Source organism: Ostrinia nubilalis, chromosome W (assembly GCF_963855985.1).
Source record: "Ostrinia nubilalis chromosome W, ilOstNubi1.1, whole genome shotgun sequence".
Taxonomy (NCBI): Eukaryota; Metazoa; Arthropoda; class Insecta; order Lepidoptera; family Crambidae; genus Ostrinia; species Ostrinia nubilalis.
This window is the reverse complement of record NC_087118.1, coordinates 11,156,288-11,166,036: the sequence shown is the minus strand read 5'-3', so window position 1 is coordinate 11,166,036 and position 9,749 is coordinate 11,156,288. Positions and strand designations below refer to the sequence as shown.

Genomic DNA, 9,749 nt, shown 5'->3' with positions numbered 1-9,749 from the left:
GCCATGGTCTTTTTTAAAATACAAAACGTTTAACATTTCCGTGCAATATTTCTTTGATAAAAATACTTATAGAAATGCTTTAGTTATTTTATGCGTATTTTTGCGATTGCCTAAAACCCTAAATCTTTATTTTCAAAACAGAAAAATATTTTTTACTGTTCCAGGCGAAATAGGTTGGTGACCAATAGGTTAAACATCATCAAACAAAAGTTGTCTATGGTCATAAGTTTTGTAGGCTAAAAAAGTTTGCCCCTTTTGAGACATTTCGCGCTCATTCACTTCCGCCTCCCTCTCGGTCGCAACTGTTTTGCATCTTGTTTCATCGCGGTAAGTTATGTGTAAATATTATTAAAATTATTATCCATAGGTTTGTCAAATAATAAAATACTATTGTACAAATCAATTTTGATGATATATCAACTTAATTGTTTCTTTTCATCGTTCCGTTAGTGTAGGCATCATTTTTGTTGAAGGGGACGCCATTGTAAAACAAATGAAATAATGTTAAACAAACAACTTTTTATGGTTTAAAACTTTTTAAAATGTAATGATCGAAGTTTTAAGTGTATTTTAGGTTCTTCAGTGCCATAATTTGTGGTTCTTTAGTTAATTAAATGTGTATAATTGCAGTTTCACGATGCCCCGCTTCAACTACGATTCCACCACGGCCGTCTGCATCGCCACGGGTAAGTCTTTTATAGTCTTATTTGTTCTTCTTTCCATTATTTTCTGTGTTTAGGTCCTTTGGTTCGTTAAAAATATCCCACCAAAAACATTCTGTAAAAAACTAGCCAAGTCTCGATGGAGCTGCTTGTTTATCTCTAAAAAGTAATGAAATCTAGACAAAGTCGTGCCAAGTCTATGGTTCTTTACTGCGATTTCTTTTTTATTATAGTTAATGCTGTGTGACTTGGCCGTTGAAGGGTACAAAACCAGGTGCTCCATGACACCATTGCACTAATCTGTTGCCAGAACCACTACCCATTGACGATGGAAAATTGCCACTTGGAAAACGTTGATTTAATAACCAGTGAATTGTAGGCTTAATAAAGCTGCGTATTTCAATAATACTTATGCATAATTATTGATTATCTTAACTTAATAAAGATTGTTCAACGGCCAAGTCACACAACATTAACTATAATAAAAAAGAAATCGCAGTAAAGAACCATAGACTTGGCACGACTTTGTCTAGATTTCATTACTTTTTAGAGATAAACAAGCAGCTCCATCGAGACTTGGCTAGTTTTTTACAGAATGTTTTTGGTGGGATTTCACTTCTTTTTGTAGAATGTGGCATAATTATTTAACGTCGTCCTTTAATATTATCGTCATTTTTTTTACGATATTAAACACATCTTTAAAAAGGACAACGAATCAGAATTGATTTAATAATAACTAGAGGGGAAAAAAAATCTGGACACCGCGGTGCAGAAAATCGACGCTCAAAGTGCTAGCGCCATCTAGCGGTGAGCGGTACAGGCGAACACCACGGCGCCGGTGTGGCGCTAGTAGTATTGATTATTATGAATGTGGTGTTACTCCAGATCTTCGATTTTCCTAGTTTTTATAGTTTTCCCTTTATGTGGCCATTAAACCCTAACTCTGTACCAAATTTCAGCTCTCTGAGTTAATGGGAAGTACTAGTTCTATTTTGATGATCATCAGTGAGTGAGTGTCATAAATGCGAAACTTTGCTTTCGCTTAACTTCGGAACTAATTGACCTACAGACTTGAAATTTTGGATTTTAAGTGTGTGATTATAGCTTACTAGATGACGAAAATTTCTGCGTTCTGGTCTTATCTAAAGGTTCTCAAATAGAGGCCTGAAAATGCGGCGAAATGGTTCCAGTAAAGGATGGTACGGCAGTGTTTGCTTCGCGCTCGACTTGGCGGGGGCACTGCCGTGCCCCCAGATACTATGTTTGGCTTTGATGAATAGTTATGGACCGCCATTTTTCTTCTTTTATAATTGACTTGGCAATGGTGTTGTAGGTAGTTCATAACTGCATAAGATTTAGCTTTTTCAAGTCAATAACTTCACACATTTTCTAAATATGGTTGACAAGGGCGTAGCCCCTTATTCTATTTGCCAAGTTATTTAAATTACCTACACCTACCTACAATCATGAACCTATAAAAAAAGGTCCATGCCTAACAGTAAATAGTTAATAACACGTAAGAAATCTTTATATTTTGAAACATGTCAATTCCACACAAGGTACTTGTATTAATAATGTCCTAACAGGCAAGTTATCATTTCATTGTTGATGAACATAAATTCACATTATCTATCAATAAAAGTTATTTGGATCTTCTTACTCTGAGATGGTTTTCATATGAATAGTTATGTAAAATAATTTTACATGTAGGATTATTTACTGTTGAAATTGGTGTTACATTAGGTATTTAAAATACACAAGTAAGCATAACTTTAGTTCTTATTATAAACAAAGCATTTATTGAATCACATCTAATTTAATTAATGTTTCAGTGTAGTTAAAATAATTGATTTGCTCTGAAATCAAATCAATAATAAGAACTTGATTGAATCCTTCTCAAATATTGGTAGGTAATATCAATGCAGTTTAAATATTATTTGAAAACCTTCAGATTTGCAATAGGATTATTTGCATTTGATACTACTTAAATATATCCTGCGCTTGTTATATTTGTATTTATTTATCAATATTTTCAATTTAGTGCGTTGAATTCTGATTTGACATTCATCTTACTAGGTATAGGTACCTACTTTTTTTTGAACTTGTATATGTCTGGATCTGACCATAACATCTAGCCTTTTATAAATCAAGATTAATAATTATACTAATTATAATTTACCTACTTGAATAGTGGTATTAATAACATTGAATTTTTATCTCTTGTCATAAATTAATTAAATTCAAATAGATGTGCACCAATTGATTGAAGTTATCAATATTCATCATGTTTGAAATTGGTCCTATATCTACTTAGATTATTAATCTAAGGTCCTATAATATTTTTCATTTTTACAGAAACATAAATTCTAAATTTCTTTTGATTCATATTATTACTAATTTAATTTAGGTATGTTTGATAAGCAGAAATTAGGTAGATAGGTACCTACTTATTGTCTCAATGGGGTTAGGCAAGCCTGTTATTTGAATTTGCATTAGTTTTATTTTAGGAAATATTGTATCAATGCAATGCATTTTTAGGTAGGATTAGCCTAATAAAATTACTTGTTGTAATATGAACTTACTGCAAAATGGTACAGTTACAGTAAAATAGGTTAGTACTAATTTGTATAATCATTGATTTCCATCATTACATACCTTAACTGGTAGGCATTTGTTTTTAATACAATTTACTGTTTTCTTTAGTAATTTGGATACATTACCTACCTACTTAAGTAGGTAATGTTGTTGTTCAATTATAATAAAATTTCAAACTTTTGTTTACATTAAACTTCTTATTACTATTAGCACTAGCTGCTGTTAATTGTATGAGTTTGGATTTTCGGTTTAGGTAGGTCTCTATAGGTAGGTATATCTACTTTTAAATTTAATTTAATTTCTTTTATTTATTAGTAAAAAACAAACTTAATTTCAATTACCAAAACAATAAAAGTAATTAATCAGGTAGGCATTGTAAAATTTATCACTTGTTCATTGCATAACCATTTATAACTGAATATGAATTTATTGACTATTTATTTTCAGAAAATTTGTTGGCACTATAGTTTGTCATTTTGTTTTCTGTGTGTACCTCAAAATTAGCATGATTGATATTGCTTTAAGGTGATGTTCTAAGGCCTTGTCAAAATACTTTAGATATTTTAGCGGAGAGTGTTAGAAGATAATGAAAGTATTTTTATAATATTACATAACTGAGTTGAAAATTAGCATTAATTATGTGACCAATCTTTTAATTATCTTCCCTGTGTCATATAAATCTATAACACTTTTTATCATTCAATTTAGATACTGAAGTTGCATTCTTTACACGTTTATATTTTATGACAATAATTTTAAGAGAAGATTGACTTGAATCTTTTTAGAGTTTTCGTTATTTTTGTCTTGATAAGGTATCAGCATATTATCTGAAAATAAAGAAACCACCTGCATTTTGTATTTCGAAGCAAATTACTTTCTTTTAAATTATGTAGGATTCGTAATGCATAATAAGCGCGACTTCATTGTCAATCAGACTATTATTAATTATTAATTTCTGGTAAAGGATTGTCCCATCAAGGCGATGCACGGTATAAAGGTAATAATGCACAGTGTGTAGCCATGTCAGCATGTGCATCCGCTTTGTCAGTTATTAAAAATCGGGCCGTGTTTGATGTTGCGGATATCAATACTATTCTTCAGTACGGTGATTTACTTTACTTGCAGTGTAAACCTCGGGACCACGTTTTCTTATTACCAGACGAATTGCCAAATGATTATCGAGTAGGGAACTTCGCTGTTAAAATTAATGCAATGGAACCCAACTGGATTGAAAACGGGCTTTTTCCAGCTTCACTGCGCGATGTTGATGTTGCAACATTGCAGTTAGTTCATATTTTGCGCGACCGTGTATTCACTCGCGAACGTAACGATACTCGGGATAGTTACTTGTTCACCGGGAACAATTATACGGTTTCTTTTTGGAAATTTGGCAACAAATTTTATTTATTTAATAGCCATGCGGTTGGCATCAATAATAAATTTAATCATCGGGACGAAACTCAAAATAAGGCGCGTTTGTTTTGTTGCCAAAATTTAGAAGATCTCGCAAAATTACTGTTCATAGGACATGCGTATACCTCGGCGCAATATTCTATACATAAATTAACTGTAGTAAATTTTGCGCTAAACTTAGATCCCGTCGTCCCACTCGAGCCACGCGACGCGAAATTAACAACGTTGAAACCTGTCGTAGTCCTTGAAAAAGTTGAGTTAGAATCAATAGACATTGCACCGGTGCAATCAACCAAACGAGGTCGACCCAAAAAAAAGAGATCATCTAAATCTAAAGTAGATTCTTCCGCACCGAAAAAATCTAAATTAATTAATGAAAAATTAAAACCAGTTGTGGTTCTTGAGCGAGTAGATTTAACTGCGTTAAAAATTGCCCATGATGCGAAACCTTTGTCCGTCAGTATTGCACATTCTGATGTCAAATTAAAATTAAAGCCAGTCGTTGTAATTGATCGGGTCGATGAAAACGTAGCGTCAACTAAAACTATTAGACACCGAGAGGCTGTTAAACGATATGCTGCCCAGAACCCAACTATCAATAGGGACGCGGTTAAACGGTACACTCAAAAAAATCCCTCGGTTCATAGGGACGCAGTTTCACGATACTCGCAAAACAATCCCTCCGTTCACAGGGATGCGGTCAAACGATACTCTCAAAACAATCCCTCCGTTCACAGGGACGCGGTCAAACGATACTCTCAAAACAATCCCTCCGTTCACAGGGACGCGGTTAAACGGTACGCGCAAAATAATCCCTCGGTTAATAGGGACGCGGTAAAACGGTATTCGCAACAAAATCCGGAAGTTAATAAAGAAGCGTCACAACAATATAATGTAGTAAACAGAAATTTAGAACCCGCGTTGCGTAATTCCAATATTTTGATCGGGCAAAAACAAAACGACGATTTAGATTCACTTCAAACTCATTCTTTCAAAAAACTGTCTTTAAATGATATTCTCAGATGTCCTCAATGTCAGGCGCGAATTTTTGTAGAGGAAAAAGGTAGAGTCAAATGGTGTTGTGGTTCTGGAGCATATAATGTTCAAAATTTACCGCCGTTAACCGAAGAGTTCTATACCCACCCAGCTTTCCTTCTAAGACCGCGAGCTTTCAATAATTTGTTTTCGTTTAGCGCATTAGGCGTTTCTCATGGTTTTCATCAACCAAATTCCGGTGTGTCTTTCTTAAAAATTCAAGGCCGAACTTACCATCGCGTTTTTGATTTAGCTTACACTGACACATATAATCCTATCGGTATGTACATTTACGACGAAAGGGAAAGGACAGCTGTAAGCCAAAATTTAGACATGGAGGTAGTTCGCTGCATTACCAATTTTATGCATAATGTTAGTCCGTACATAGATTGTTTTAAACGTTTAAGTCAGGAGCCTTCCGAGGAGGCACATTTGATATTTGAACCCACGTCGCGACGCTCCCATGGTAATATTTTGGGAGACATGCCAATCGGTTCGGAAATAGCCGCAATTCTGAGCACAGAACGCGAACGCTATATTCCTAAAGCTATAGTGATATGGCGCATAGGTGCTCGAAAACCGCACACTGTAGACATTTTACATCCGCTGTATGAAACTTTCCAATATCCTTTGCTGTATCCACACGGTAATCCCGGTTGGTTACCGAATAGACTCGATAACAACGGCGTAAAACTAACACAAAATAAATACGTCCGTTGTTTGTTGCTATCTGAGCCGCGGTTTTCAGAGTTGAGCAGACTTTCTGAGGAATGGATAGTAGATATGTTCTGTAGAATTTCAGAGGAACGACTTAGGTACATTTTTAACATGCAGAATCATTCCTCAGATGCTGCTCTTAGATCTGCTCCCCTTCAGGAAGTAGAAAACTCGGTAGAAATTAGTAACCAGATAGCAGCAGATGAAACCATACGGGGAGAGGGTGGTGTTGTGCCGGGACGTGTCTATCTGCCCAATACATTTACTGGAGGTCCACGGTATATGAAAACTAAATATATGGATGCGATTGCACTGGTCAATAGACTGGGCACTCCATCATACTTTTTAACGATGACATGCAATCCAAAGTGGCCCGAGATCCAACAATCTACTCCACAAGGACAAAGGCCTAATCCTTTAATTTGTGCGAGAGTTTTTAACTTGAAACTCGCACAACTTTTAAAAGACCTTAGAACTGGTGCTTGGTTTGGTAGATGTATGTATATTATGCATGTCATAGAGTTTCAAAAACGAGGACTGCCCCATGCCCACATTTGTTTTAGAATCGAAGGGGGTGGTCCCATACAAAATTTTGAAATCGATCAATTTGTAAGGGCAGATATCCCTCCTCCTTCTGAGGCAGGTGGTAGATTACGCAAGGCTGTGCTTGATCACATGATACACGGCCCATGTGGACCTCCACATAGAACAGATTTGCCATGTTGGGATACTGAAAAAATGAAATGCACAAAGTATTTCCCCAAATCTGAAACGGCTGTAACTTACTGCGATGACAAAGGTTTTGTTCATTTACGCCGTGATAGTAAAAACCAAGCCACGATTAAATTTAGAAATAGAGACGTAACGGTTAGTGATTTGTGGGTTGTTCCGTACAATGCCGCTCTTCTCCTCAAGTATGACTGTCACATAAATTTATTAGCATATTCCGCACGCGCGATCGTCAAATATTTATTCAAATACATGACCAAAGGTCCTGACGAATCGCGCGTTACTGTCGTTCCCGATTCAGATAAAAACAATGAAATCGAGCAGTATGTCACCAAACGTTACCTTGGTTCTTGCGAAGCGACGTGGCGCATTTTAGAGTTTGACGTAACAGCTCGCGAACCGAACGTAAAGCAGCTCGCCGTACACCTTGAGGGCCAACAATCCATCTTTTTCAAGCCGGGAACCGAAGCAGATGCCGCGCGCCGCGCTCATTCGGATTTAATAACTTATTTTAAAAGGCCTCTCGGTGAACAGTTTGATAACATAACGTACTTGGATTTTTACGAGCGGTTTATTGTACATTCACGACGTCCCACCACAAAAAATGTAGAAATCTTTGAATTGAGCAATAATAAATTTTTGACAAGACGGCAAAGGGGCGAATTAGTATCGCGTTTATTCTGGGTCGCGCCAAACAGAGGTGAATTATTTTACTTGCGTCTACTTTTAGCGTCTCAGCCGTGTCGTAGTTACGACGATTTATATAAACTTGGTGGTCCATTGTGCAAAACTTTCCAGGAAGCTGCGAAAGCTCTCGGGATCGCGGACGATGAAGCGGAGTATGAGATTGCTATGCAGGAAGCATCTACATTTTTGACTGGACCACGGCTGCGTAGCTTTTTCGTACTCTTAGCTGTGAACGGGGTTAGGGTCGTTTCTTTGTGGGATAAGTACAAACATTTAATTGGTCAGGATTTTTTGCAGCGTTTATCCGATGACGCAGAAAAAGCGTACAAACTTTGTCTCGTCCAAATCGACCGGTTATTGCGTAAACATGGGACATCCCTTGTCGAGCAAGGGTTACCGGGCGTTATAGACGATTCGACCGAAGTAGGCCGCGAGCGCGTCGAATATAATCGCGACGAGTTAAACACGTTCGTGAGTAGCTGGCTACCAAAATTATCCCCCGACCAAAACCTCGTGTTTAGTTATATTCACACTCTCCTGAGTGACAGCGAGTTCCGAAACTCTAACAATACTGCCATTTTCATTGACGGGCCTGCCGGAACAGGTAAAACTTTGCTTTTAAATGTAATTACTGCACACGCACGCGGAAATTCAGGAATTGTCTTGTGTACGGCGAGTTCAGGTATCGCGGCGCAAAATTACGTAGGCGGCATTACGGCACATAGCATGTTTAAATTCCCCCTCAACCCCGTAGATGATCTTGGTTACTGGAGCATTACCAATGGTTCGCAGCGCGCTGAGCTTGTTCGACAAGCTGACGTTATTATTTACGACGAAGCCCCTATGGCTCACAAATATTTAATTCACCTGCTTGATAGGTCTCTCCGCGATTTGATGAAGTGTAACAGGCTTTTTGGTGGGAAAATCGTAATTTTCGCAGGAGATTTCCGTCAGATACCTCCTGTCGTAGTAAAAGCTAAAAGTAACTCTGACGTAATCAATTGTTCAGTCAAGTCCTCACCGATTTGGGAACAAATTAAAATTTTCAACTTGAGCACTTCCCAACGTAACAGAGACGACCCAGAGTATTCTGACTTTTTATTAAAACTGGGATCGAATCAATTGCCGGTTCAAACAGTAAAGGTGAATCGTTCAATTTTAAATTTAGTAGATTTAACTTCCCACCTTTCTTATGTTACAGATTTGAACGATTTAATAGATTTTGTTTTTTCACATGTTGTCATTGTTGAACCGGACACGTGTGCTGGTCGAGCAATACTCACCACACACAATCAAAACGTTAGGGAAATTAATTCCATAGTATTAGATAGAGTAGAGTCGGAACCGTTACACTTTTATTCAATCGATAAAGTCCTTTCCGATAACGCGGACGATATATTTTTAGGCGCGGACGCGTTAAATAAACTGCAGCCAAAGGGTGTTCCAGAACATGATCTAACACTAAAAGTAGGATGCGTGTGCATGATAATCCGCAATCTTAGTTTTTCAGACCGACTGGTCAATGGCACAAAAGTTATCGTCGTGAAAACTACGCCGCGCATAATAACCGTTCGCAAGCCAGGCGAAACAAACGAATTTTTGATTCCGCGTATCTTGTTTAAAGCTCCAATCGAACCGGACAGCCCCATCGAAATGACGCGACGGCAATTCCCCTTAGCTCTGTGTTATGCCATGACTGTTCATAAGAGTCAGGGGCAGACTATAAATCGGGTAGGCGTAGACTTGCGGTCGGACGTGTTCAGTCATGGCCAATTGTACGTAGCGTTAGGTCGGGTCCAAGAAAAATCGGATATCAAAATTTTAGTTTCGCGCGATAAATTAGTCGACGATAAACTTTTGCTTAATAATGTAGTGTACCCGCAGCTTCTTTAGATTACTTTTTTTTATATA

The 9,749-nt window shown here is 37.3% G+C and overlaps 1 long non-coding RNA gene across 1 annotated transcript in view; it reads left to right on the top strand.

Annotated features, from left to right (window-relative positions):
• The first annotated feature begins 258 nt into the window (after positions 1–258).
• The window catches only part of LOC135086260 (uncharacterized), a 30,761-nt gene continuing 21,270 nt past the window's right edge, over positions 259–9,749 (top strand). Inside the window, exons 1-2 of the long non-coding RNA XR_010260352.1 lie at positions 259–327; positions 631–686. This is a non-coding gene — a long non-coding RNA (uncharacterized LOC135086260). The remainder of the gene's footprint in view (positions 328–630; positions 687–9,749) is intronic.